At 37.4% G+C, this 12,145-nt stretch overlaps 1 protein-coding gene across 50 annotated transcripts in view; it reads right to left on the bottom strand.

Annotated features, from left to right (window-relative positions):
* EMSY (EMSY transcriptional repressor, BRCA2 interacting) overlaps positions 1-12,145 on the bottom strand; it is a 104,191-nt gene that overhangs the window by 39,214 nt on the left and 52,832 nt on the right. The window lies entirely within an intron of this gene.

Here is a 12,145-nt window from a genome sequence, read left to right as displayed (position 1 = left end):
AATTTTCTAAATTTTTCTTTATGCCATAATTGTTACATTGACTTTCCAAACATAAACATTCCTTTAACCTTTTTTTCATTTAGAAAAAAAAAAGTGTAGCTTGCTGCCAGCATTCATTTAATTTTATATAAACACACTCTCTGAGGCTGAAACAAATCTGAGTGATTTTCAATATGAAAATAAAATATAAAAACTGTTTTTGAGAACTATGTTAACATCACACATAGGAATGCTAGCTTCTAGGATTTGACATTTTCTGCAACTGAGAATTACTATATTTTGTAAATGGAAATACCACTACTAAAAACAGAATGCTATAAATAGAATAATGTCTTTTGTTTCCAAAGTCAATATAATAGAGCAATGCAAAAATAATAATCAAAGCAAGATATTTCGTGGCAAAGTTATCTTGGAGTAAATGCTACAGCTGCAAGCGCCACCAGCAAGTATTCTCGGGGTAAACGAGAAAGGGGTTAAAAGAAAATTTCCTATGCCAACTATAAAGTTAAATTGGTAGCTAATGAAGGAAATTTTTGGTAACACTCTTTCCCCACTACTATCTTCACTGAAATAATTCATGAGTTAAAATATGTTATTATAGACAACTAAAAATTATATTACTTTTTGAGATGGTGATTTAGGTTAAGACATTAGGAAGCAACCAGATCTATTTATTTAATAGCATTAAATAATTTTACATTTCTTGTAGCCAACAAAGTTGTTACAATTATGACATCTAAGTATATAATTAGACAAGTTACATAATCTCTGTGACTCAGTCTCCTCCTCCATAAAATAATGATTCTATTAGTATATACCTCATAGGGCTGTTGTTAAGATTAAATAAATCACACCTGTAAAGTGCATAATGAACAGAAAAATTCAGTAAATAATTATTATGGAAATTTTAAAAATCTGATTATAATAAATCTTAAGCACTGAGGTTTGTGGGGGGAATAATTTCTAGTATTTATTTCATTAGTGAATTACAGTAATTATTATTATTATTATTTTGAGATGGAGTCTCACTCTGTCCCCAGGCTGGAATACAGTGGTGCAATCTCAGCTCACTGCAACCTCCACCTCTGGGTTTAAGTGATTCTCCTGCCTCAGCCTCCCGAGTAGCTGGGATTACAGGCACCCGCCACCACGCCCGGCTAATTGTTTTGTATTTTTAGTAGAGACAGGGTTTCACCATGTTGGCTAGGCTGGTTTTGAACTCCTGACCTCAAGTGGCCTACTGGCCTTGGTCTCCCAAAGGGATTACAGGCGTGAGCCACCAGACCCAGCCAGAATTAAGTAATTCTTAAAGCACATATAAAAAGATGCTTCTAAAGAAATAACCACACAGAAAAAAAATTATCATAAAATGACTTTGCTCAATTATATGCAAATAAGTTTAAAATCTGAATTAAATAGGTAATTTTCTAGGAAAGTATTACTTATCAATATTGACCCCAGAAAAGAGAAAAAAAACGTGGACAAATTTCCACAGATAAAAATTTCAGGAGCTGTGCCCCCTTGCCAAAAAGTAGCAGGCCCAGATAGTTGCATTGCAGAATTCTACAGTCCTTTTAAAGGAAGTAATTCCAATGTACTTAAAGTCATTCCAAATACTGATATCTGGCATGGCGGCATGAGCTCTGCTGGCCCCCTAACCCAGTGAAACTGGTAAAAATTATAAAACCACCACCATTTAAAGGCTCCAGAAATGGTGCCAAGGGCAAACAGTAAATGAAAAAAACATCTACTCAAGAAAAACTCAAAAAATTCATTGAGAAAGGCAAGATCTGTGGTATTTAAACCAAGACCATTTCCTCCTTCCCTACTACTAGCTCAGCAAGGGGGACATTCCATTCCAGATGGCCGCAGTAAAGAACTCAGGGTTCCTTCTCTGCCAGCTGCCAGTTGAAAGGTTTTCTTCTCAGGAAAAACCAGACTTCAGATTATATCATCCTGCCCTCAGCTACCCACTGCTAAGGCTAAATTCTGGGCAAGAGAAGTACGGATGTGAGAGCTCTCTTATTCTGCCCAGCCCCCAGTTTGGGGACAAGGCTCTATCTTGGGCACAGTACCACTGAGTATATTAAAGTACTGATAGCTCTTGCTCTGGCTTGTAAAGCAGTGACTCCACCACCAAGCAAGGCAAGCTATGAGGACCTCAGGCTGCTCCCCAACCCCTCACTCCCACTCAGTGAACACTCAGTGCCTAAAGCAGGGGTCTGTGAGAGAAGTCTGCCACTTACCCCACCCCAGATTCCAGAGTCCTGGCTCAGAGACTTTGCCAAAGGATAGAAATAATTCATAAAACAGATAGCTCCTAATCTCTTCCCAAAGGAACTAACTCCATTTATATCAGAGCATGGAGAAGTTCAAGACCAAGGGCATTCTCAAGAACAGTGAAGGAAGTGGTGCAAGGCAACCAGAAAGAGATTCACGGATGTCATGAACATATAGTCTAGACTGCAGACAGTTTATAGGGAAGAAGCAGATAATATAAAAGCTGGGAAGAGCTTTCGTGAGGTTAGAAGAAATATCAAAAATGAACCCCAGAAACTATTCCTTCAAAGGAGTCAAAATTTGGATTACAGAGTAATGCATGCTCCAAAGCTTTCTGAAAACAACAGAGCAATCAGCCAGCAGTTAATAGAGTTTAACAGCTGGGTGTGGTCAAGGAAAGAACAGAAAAAAGCCAAACTAACACCACTGTCATCCCAAAGTGACTAAGTATACCCAGAGCAGTGCCTCCTTGAGGAGTAATATCAGATGCTTAGATGAAGGAGCACAGGCTGGAGAGGGAATAAAAAGACTTCACTAAAATAACTGATCCCATCACTAAACAAATAACTAGGCAAATAACAATAACAAATCCCCGGTGAGGGGAGACCAGTACCCAGGTACTGCATGGTCATCCCTCAGTATCCATGGAAGATTACTTCCAGGACGCTGTTGATACTCAAATCTGTGGATGTTCCAGTCCTTTATAAAAAATGGTGTAGTATTTGTGAAACCTATGCACACCCTCCTGCATACTTTAAATCATCTCTAGATTACTTATAATACCTAATACAATATAAATGCTATGTAGCTGTTATACTATATTGTTTCTGTATTTGCATTATTTTTTACTGTTGTATTATTATTTTTGTTGTCTTTTTCCTAAATATTTTTGATCCATGGTTGCTTGAATCTGAAGATGTAGAAGTTACAGATACAGAGGGCTGTATGTATATTATCTAAAATGTACAATTTCTAACAAAGACATAAGGAGGTAGGTAAAGAAACAGGAAATATTACCCATGCCTTGGAAAAAACAAACAATAGAAACTGTAAGAGCAACCAGATGTCTGACTTAACTGAAAAATACTTTGAAAGAGCCATTACAAATATGTTCACAGAACTAAAGAAAAACATGATTATAGAAGTAAAAATGGCTATGAGGACAATATTACATCAAATAAAGATCAATAAGGAGATAGAAATTATTTTTTAAAAAGAGCCAAACAGAAAATCTGGAGGTTAAAAGTAAAGTCACTGAACTAAAAAATGCACTAGAGGGGTTCACATGTAGATCTGAACTGGCAGAAGAAAGAATTCACAAATCTGAAAAATGATCAATAGAGGTTTATGTGAGCTAAAGAACAAAGAGAAGAAAGAATGAAGAAAAATTAACAGAGCTTCAGAGAAATGTGGGACATTAAATACACCAACATACATATAATGGAAGTACCAGAGGTGGGAAGAGAGAGAAAAAAAGAAATATTCAAAGAAATAACAGCTGAAAACTTTCCAAATGTATTGAAAAGCAGTAATATACATGTTTAAGAAGCTCAACAAATTACAAATAAGATAAACACAAAGATCATAAACAGATATATGTCAGTAAAAATGCTGAAATTCAAAGACAAAAAGAAAATCTTACATAGCAAGAGAAAAACAACATACCACTTACAAGGGAATTGCAATAAAGTTATGTAAGAGCTGACTTCCCAGAGGAAACAATGAAGCCAGCAGGCAGTTGGATAACACATTTGAAGTGAAAAAACAAAAACAAAAAAAAACTCACCAACGAAGAATCCTATATTCAGCAAAGCTAGCTTTCAAAAATGAAGAAAGACTTTACCAAATAAACAAATCTGCGAGAATGTGTTGCTAGCAGACCCACCTTACATGAGACACTAAAAGAAATTCTATGAATAGAAAGAATAAGGAAAAAGACAGTGATGTCTGCTCTTGACACTTCAATATTATACCAGAGGTTCAAGTCAGAGAAAATGGGCAAAAGAAAGAAAGAAAAAAAGCATCCAGATCGAAACAGAAGAAACTCTACCCCATTAAAAGATGACATGATCCTTTATATTATTTAAAAAAAAAAAAAAAGCATCCAGATTGAAACAGAAGAAACTCTACTCCATTTACAGACGACATGATCCTTTATACTATTAAAAAAAAAAAAGCATCCAGATTGAAAAAGAAGAAACTCTACCCCTATTTGCAGATGACATGACCCTTTATTTAAAACAACAACAACAACAACAACAACAAGGAATCCACTAAAAGATATTAGAACTAACAAATGAGACATGAGTTTGGAAAGGCTGCAGAATACAAAGTCAACACACAAAAATCTATAAATTAGCAATATACAATCTAAAAAGTTAAATTAACAATTGCATTCATAATAGCACCAAAAGAACAAAATAGGAGTAAATTTAACAAAAGAAATACAAAATGTATACTCTGAAAACTACAAAACATTGAAAGAAATTAAAGATCTAAATAGGAAAGCATACCATGCTCACAGATCAGAAGATTTAACATTGTTAAGATGACAATACTCCTCAAATTAATCTATAGATTCAATGCAACCTATATCAGAATCTCAGTTGACTTCTTCCTAGAAATTGACAAGCTAACTCCAAAATTCATATGGAATTTCAAGAGACTCAGGATAACCAAAACAATCTTTAAAAAAAAAGAATTAAAAATCATAGGCGGGAGCCCCAGCACGGTGGCTCCTGCCTGTAATTCCAGCACTTTGAGGGGCTGAGGCAGGTGGACCACCTGAGGTCAGGAGTTCGAGACCAGACTGGCCAACATGGTGAAACTGTCTCTACTAAAAATACAAAAATTAGCTGGCCATGGTGGTACGCGGCTGTAATCCCAGCTACTCAGGAGGCTGTGGCAGAATCGCTTGTACCCGAGAGGCAGAGGTTGCGGTGAGCTGAGATCGCACCGCTGCACTCTAGCCTGGGTGATAGAGCGAGACTCAGTCTCAAAAAAAAAGGAAGAAGGAGAGGACTCAAATGCTTCCTGATTTCAAAATTTACTACAAACCAATGGTAATCAAAACAGTATGGTACTGGCATAAGACATGTAGATCAATGGAACAAAATTGAAAGGCCAGAAATAAAACCATACAACTGCTTTTTGACAAAGATGCCAAGATCATTCAATGGGGGAAAAATAGTCCTTTAAAAAAATTTTGCTGGGACAAATGAAGAGATATGTGCAAAGGAATGAAGTGAGAGAGACCCTTACATCACACATATACAAAATTAACTCAAATGAATCAAACATTTACACTTAGAGGTAAAACTACCAAACTCTTAGGAAAAAACTTAGGGTAAATCTCTAACATGCTGGATTTGGCAAAGGATTCTTGGATATAACAATAAAAGCATGAGCAGCAAAAAGGAAACAGAAAAGTTAGATATCAAAAATTGCAGTATTTAATTTTATTTATTTATTTGAGACGGAGTCTTGCTCTGTCACCCAGGCTAGAGTGTAGTGGCGCAGTCTTGGCTCACTGCAACTTCTGCCTCCTGAGTTCAAGCAATTCTCCTGCCTCAGTCTTCTGAGTAGCTGGGATTACAGGTGCACATCATCACGCCTGGCTAATTTTTTTATTTGTAGAGATGGGTTTTCACCATGTTGGCCAGGCTGGTCTCAAACTCCTGACCTCAAGTGATCCACCTACCTTGACCTCCCAAAGTGCTGGGATTACAGGCGGGAGCCACTGAGCCCAGCTAACTGCTGTGTTTTAAAAGATACCATCAAGAAAGTAAAAAGACAATTCAGACAATGAGAAATAATACTTGCAAATTCCGTATCTGAAGCAACTGTACCATTTTACATTCCCACCAGCAGATATAAACTGTACCATTTTACATTCCCACCACTAGAAATAAAACCATACATGTACGTGTAAAATGGTACAGATATATATATTGCTCAATGGTAAACAGACACATAACCCAATTTTAAAATGGGCAAAGGGGCCGGGCGCGGTGGCTCAAGCCTGTAATCCCAGCACTTTGGGAGGCCGAGACGGGCGGATCACGAGGTCAGGAGATCGAGACCATCCTGGCTGACACGGTGAAACCCCGTCTCTACTTTAAAAATACAAAAAACTAGCCGGGCGAGGTGGCGGCGCCTGTAGTCCCAGCTACTCGGGAGGCTGAGGCAGGAGAATGGCGTGAACCCGGGAGGCGGAGCTTGCAGTGAGCTGAGATCCGGCCACTGCACTCCAGCCTGGGCGGCAGAGAGAGACTCCGTCTCAAAAAAAAAAAAAAAAGTAAAAAAAAAAGTAAAATGGGCAAAGGATCTGAATAGCCATTTTTTCAGGGAAAACATATAAAAGATCCAGTAAGCACATGAAAACATGCTAAACATCATTAGTTATCAGATAAGTACACATCAAAACCACAGTGAAATATACTTTACACAAAGCAGACTGCCTAGAATCAGTGTAAGAGAATAACAAGTGTTGGCATGGATGTAGAGAAACCGGAACCCTCATACACTGCTGGTGGGAATGTAAAATGGTACCGTTGCTTTGGAACACGTCAGTTTATCAAACAATTAAACACAGAATTAACCTATGATCCTGAGATTCCACTCCTAGGTATATACACAAGAGAACTGAATACCAAAAAACTTGCATACAAATATTTTTAGCAGTATTATTCATAACAGCCAATAGGTGAAACAATCCAAATGCATACCAAAGGACAAACAGAAAAACAAAATGTGAATTTTAATTTGCCACAAAAAGGAATGAAGTACTGATACACGCTACAAGATGGATGAACCTTAAAAAGATTACATTAAGTTCAAGAAGCCAGTTACAAAAGACCATATATGATTTCTTTGATATCAAAGTTCAAAGTACGGAAATCTACAGACAGAAAATAATTAGTTGTTACTCGGGGTTGGGGGCAGGAAACTGAATGAATGGGTGCAAGGAGTAGTAGATCATCTTATGGGGTTTCCTTTTGAAGTGAAGTGTTCTAAAATCAATTGTTATCATGGCTGAACATATCTGTGAATATATTAAATAACATTACATTGTACATTTTAAATGTGTTCACTGAATGCTTAGTCAATTATATTTCGATAAAGTTCTTTAAGAAAAAAAAATTCCAGGTTGAGCACAGTGGCTCACACCTATAATCCCAATACTTTGGTAGGCCAAGGCAGGAAAATCACTTGAGGCCAGGTGTTTAAGACCAGTATGGGCAACATGGCAAGACCCCAACTCTACAAAAAAATTTTTTAAAATTAGCCAGGTATGGTGGCATATGCTTGTAGTCTCACCTGAGGCTAAGGTGGCAGAATTGCCCGATGTACTTAAGCCTGGGCAACAGAGTGAGACCTTGTCTCTAAATAAATAAATAAAATTTAAACAAAAAATATTCCAGGGCATTAAAAAAAAAAAACTTTCAAAATTCTTTCTTAGAAATACACATAATGCTCAAAGAAAAACCTGGCAAACACTGCACACAAAAATGAAAATTACAGACTCAAATCACATTTGGTTATCAATATATTGTATTGTATAACTTCATACCAGTTTAAATTTCAAAAGACTTAAATACAAAAATTATAAACTGTGATGGAAAATCTGGAAGCATTAAAGACCACAATGATAAATTCAACTACATATAAACAAATAGTGTTTTGCACAGAAAGCCCCATAAAGTCAAACGACAAACAAATAAACTGGAAAAAAATCTGCAAATTATGAAATGCACAGAATGCCAATTATCCTGACAGTATGAGAATTCCCAGAAATTGATCCAATAGGAAAGTGGACAATGGATACAGATAGCACACAAAAAGTGAATTACAAAGGGCACTAAAACATATAGTTTCTCAAACTCACTCTCAGTAAGATAAATGAAAAATAAAAAAAAATACTAACATCCCCTCGCCACCATCACACTGGCAAAAATCCAACTGCTTGAAAATACACCGGAGGGAAGGTGGCACTGTGAGGAAACTGGGACTCATGTACATTACTGGTAGGAAAATAAATAGAAAATCCCAATAAGATGAAAACTTGGCAATATCTATCAAAACTGACATAGCAATCATACTTCTGGAAATTTATCCTACAGATACACTTACACACACAAAATGACATTATATAGGCTTGTTCACTGCATTTTGTTTGAATTTTAAAAAAAGAAAGACTGGAAACAACCTTACAGGGGATTCATTACATAAATTACGATTCAGGTATACTTTGTAGAGTTTACAGGTTCAGTTCCAGACCACTGAAATAAAGCAAATATCTCAACAGAGGAAGTCACACGAAAGTTTTGGTTTCCCAGTGCATATAAAAGTTATGTTTATACTATACTGTAGTCTATTATGTGTGCAATCGTATTATGGCTAAAAAAAAGTACATACCTTAATTTAAAATACTTCATTGCTAAAAAATGCTAATGATCATCTGAGCCTTCAGAGAGGCATAATCTTTTTGCTGGTGGAGGGTCTTGTCTCAATATTGATGGCTGTTGACTGGTCAGGTTGGTGGATACTGAAGGTTGGGGTGGTTGCAGCATTTTCTTAAAGTAAGACAACAGTGAAATTGGCTGCATGGATTGATTTTTCCTTCTGTAAAAGATTTCTTTGTATCATGGAATGCTGTTTTACATTTTACCCACAGTAGAACTTCTTTGAAAATGGAAGTCAATCCTTTAAACTTGCCATTGCTTTATCAACTAAGTTTATATAGTACTCTAAATTGTTTGTTGTAATTTCAACAACATCCACAGGACAGGGCACTATTACTTCATTAGAAGATTCCATCTCAAGAAACCACATTCGTTGCTCATCCATGAGAAGCAACTCCTCATCTAGTCAAGTTTTATTATAAGACAGTTATTTCTCCCACTGAAGACCTGAACCACTCAAAGTCATCCATAGAGGTTGGAATCCACTTCCTCCAAGTTCCTATTAATGTTGATATTTTGACTTCCTCCCATGAATCAAAAATGTTCTGAATGCATCTAGGACAGTGAATCCTTTCCAGAAGATTGACTTTGCCCAAATCCATTAGAGAAATCATTATGGCAGCTGCAGCCTTACAAGATGCTTTTTTTTTTTTTTTTTTTTAAGACAGAGTCAGCCAGGCTGGAATGCAGTGACACAATCATAGTTCACTGCAGTCTCATCCTCCTGGCTCAAGCAATCCTCCCACCTCAGCCTCCCAAGTAGCTGAGACTACAGGCATGAGCCACAGCATGCCTGGCTAATTTTTAGAAAAAATTTTTTTGTAGAGACAGGGTCTAACCATGTTGCCCAGACTGGTCTCAAACTCCTGGGCTCAAACAATCCACCTGCCTCAGCCTCCCAAAGTGCTGGGGCTGCAGGCATAAGCCACCACACCCAGCCAAAAATTTATTTCTTAAGACCTGAAAGTTGAAATTATTCCTTGTTTCATGGGCTGCACAATGGATGTTATGTTAGCAGGCATGAAAATAATAGTAATCTTGTACATCTCCATCAGGGCTCTTGGGTGACTAGGTGCATTGTCAGTGGGTAGTAACATTTTGATAGGAATCTTTTTGTTTTTTCCTGAGCAGCAGGTCTCAATAGTGGGCTTAAAACATTCAGTAAACCATACTGTAAACAGATGTGGTGTCATCAGGCTTTTTTGTTTCATTTATAGAACACAGGCAGAGTAGATTTAGCATCCTTTTTAAGGACCCCCCTAGCATTTTGCGAACGGTAAATGAACATCAGCTTCAACTTAAACTCAGCAACTGCATTAGTCCTTAACAAGAGAGTCGGCCTGCTCTTTGAAGCTTTGAAGTCAGGCATTGACTTCTTTATCTATGAAAGCCCTAGATGGCATCTTCTTCCACTAAAAGGCTATTTTGTCTACATTGAAAATCTGGTGTTTAGTGTAGCCACCTTCATCAACCATCTTAGGTAGATCTACTGGATAACTTGCTGCAGCTTCTCCATCAGCACTTGCTGTTTCATTTTGCACTTTCACATTCTGTAGACGGTTTCTTTCCTTAAATCTCATGAACCAACCTCTGCTAGCTTCCAACTTTTCTTCTGCAGATTCCTCATTCTTCTGGCCTTCATAGAAATGAAGTTTATTAACTGGCCTAATTTCAATATCATTGTGTCTTTGGAAACAAGCAGGCCCAAGGAGAGGGAGAGAGATGGGGGAATGTCCAGTTCTTGAAGCAGTCAGAGCACACACAACATTTATTGATTAAGTACATCATCTTACATGAGCATGGTTTGTGGTGGCCCAAAACAATTATAATAGTAACATCAAAGATCACTGATCACCGATTAAAGTAACAGATATAATAATAATTTTAAAAAACTTTGAGTTATTGTGAGAATCATCAAAATGTGACACAGACATAACGTGAGCACACGTTGTTGGAAAAATGGTGCCTACAGACTTACTCAACATGGGGTTTCCACAAACGTTCAATTTGTAAAAAACACTTTGGGAGGCCAAGGAGGGCAGATCACCTGAGGTCAGGAGTTTGAGACCAGCCTGGCCAACATGATGAAACCCTGTCTCAACTAAAAATACAAAAATAAGCCAGGTGTGTTGGTGGGTGCCTATAATCCCAGCTACTCGGGAGGCTGAGGCAGGAAGAATTGCTTGAACCCATGAGGTAGAGGCTGCAGTGAACCAAGATTGCACCACTGCGCTCAAGCCTGGGTAACAGAGCAAGACTCCATCTCAAAAAACCAAAAAACAAAAACAAACAGACAAACAAACAAAAAAACCCCGCTAGTACTGGGAAGCACAATAAAGCAAAGTGTAATAAAACAAGGTATACCTGTATCACTGTAGAATGAAGAAGCAATTTAATTTTATGTATGGACTATATTAAAAAGATCTCTAAGATACATTGTTAAAGGTCGGGGGGGAAAAGCAAGGTGCATGTGTTATGCTTTACAAGTGTGTAAAGGAGGGGAGGTATAAGAATCCATATTTAAATTTTCTTGTATATGTGGAGACTCTGACAATATATAAGAAACTAAGCTTTTCTTAATGGCAAGGGAGAACTAGACAGAGGACAAGGATAGAGGACAAGTTATTCACTCTTAACTTTTTATACTGGTCAGTTTTTAATGAATGCTTTCTCCATTCAAAAAAATATATATAGACCAGGTGCAGTGGCTCATGCCTATAATCTCAGTGATTTGGGATGCTGAGATGGGAGAATTGCTTTAGCTCGAGAGTTCAAGGTTACAGTCATTATGCTACTGCATTTCAGCCTGGGTGACAGAGCAAGACCCTGTCTCTAACAAAAAAATCAATAAACTGGCCGGGTTTGGTGGCTGATGCCTGTAATCCTAGATCTTTGGGAGGCCAAGGCAGGAGGACTGCTTGAAGCCAGGATTCAAGATCACCCTGGACTATAAAGCAAGACCCTATCTCTACAAAAATAGTAAAATTAGCTGAGTGTGGTGGAATACGCTTGTAGTCCCAGCTACTCTGAAGGTTGGGACAAGAGGATTGCTTGAGCCTAGGAGTGCAAGGCTGCAGTGAGCCATGATCACACCATTGCACTCTACCCTGGGTGACAGAGTAAGACCTTGCCTAAAATTAATTAATATAGTATAATGTAATAAGTCATTCACAAATTACAATGCCACTGATACAGACCTTAGAAACTGGTACCTTGCAGAAATAGGAAGTATTATATTAAGTAATTAATATAATTACTTATAATCTATTAGATATGGTGAAATCTCCCTTTTTTACTAGAAAGATAAAATTATTTCAAATACAGAGTAATTTGCAGTGTAAAGGTCAAATGTGATAGGCAACACAAGTATTTTTTTGTATTGTTTTGGGTTTGGTTTTTTT

Source organism: Macaca fascicularis, chromosome 14 (genome assembly GCF_037993035.2).
Source record: "Macaca fascicularis isolate 582-1 chromosome 14, T2T-MFA8v1.1".
Lineage (NCBI taxonomy): Eukaryota > Metazoa > Chordata > Mammalia > Primates > Cercopithecidae > Macaca > Macaca fascicularis.
The sequence above is the reverse complement of the archived record's forward strand: the minus strand, read 5'-3'. Positions and strand labels throughout refer to the sequence as shown.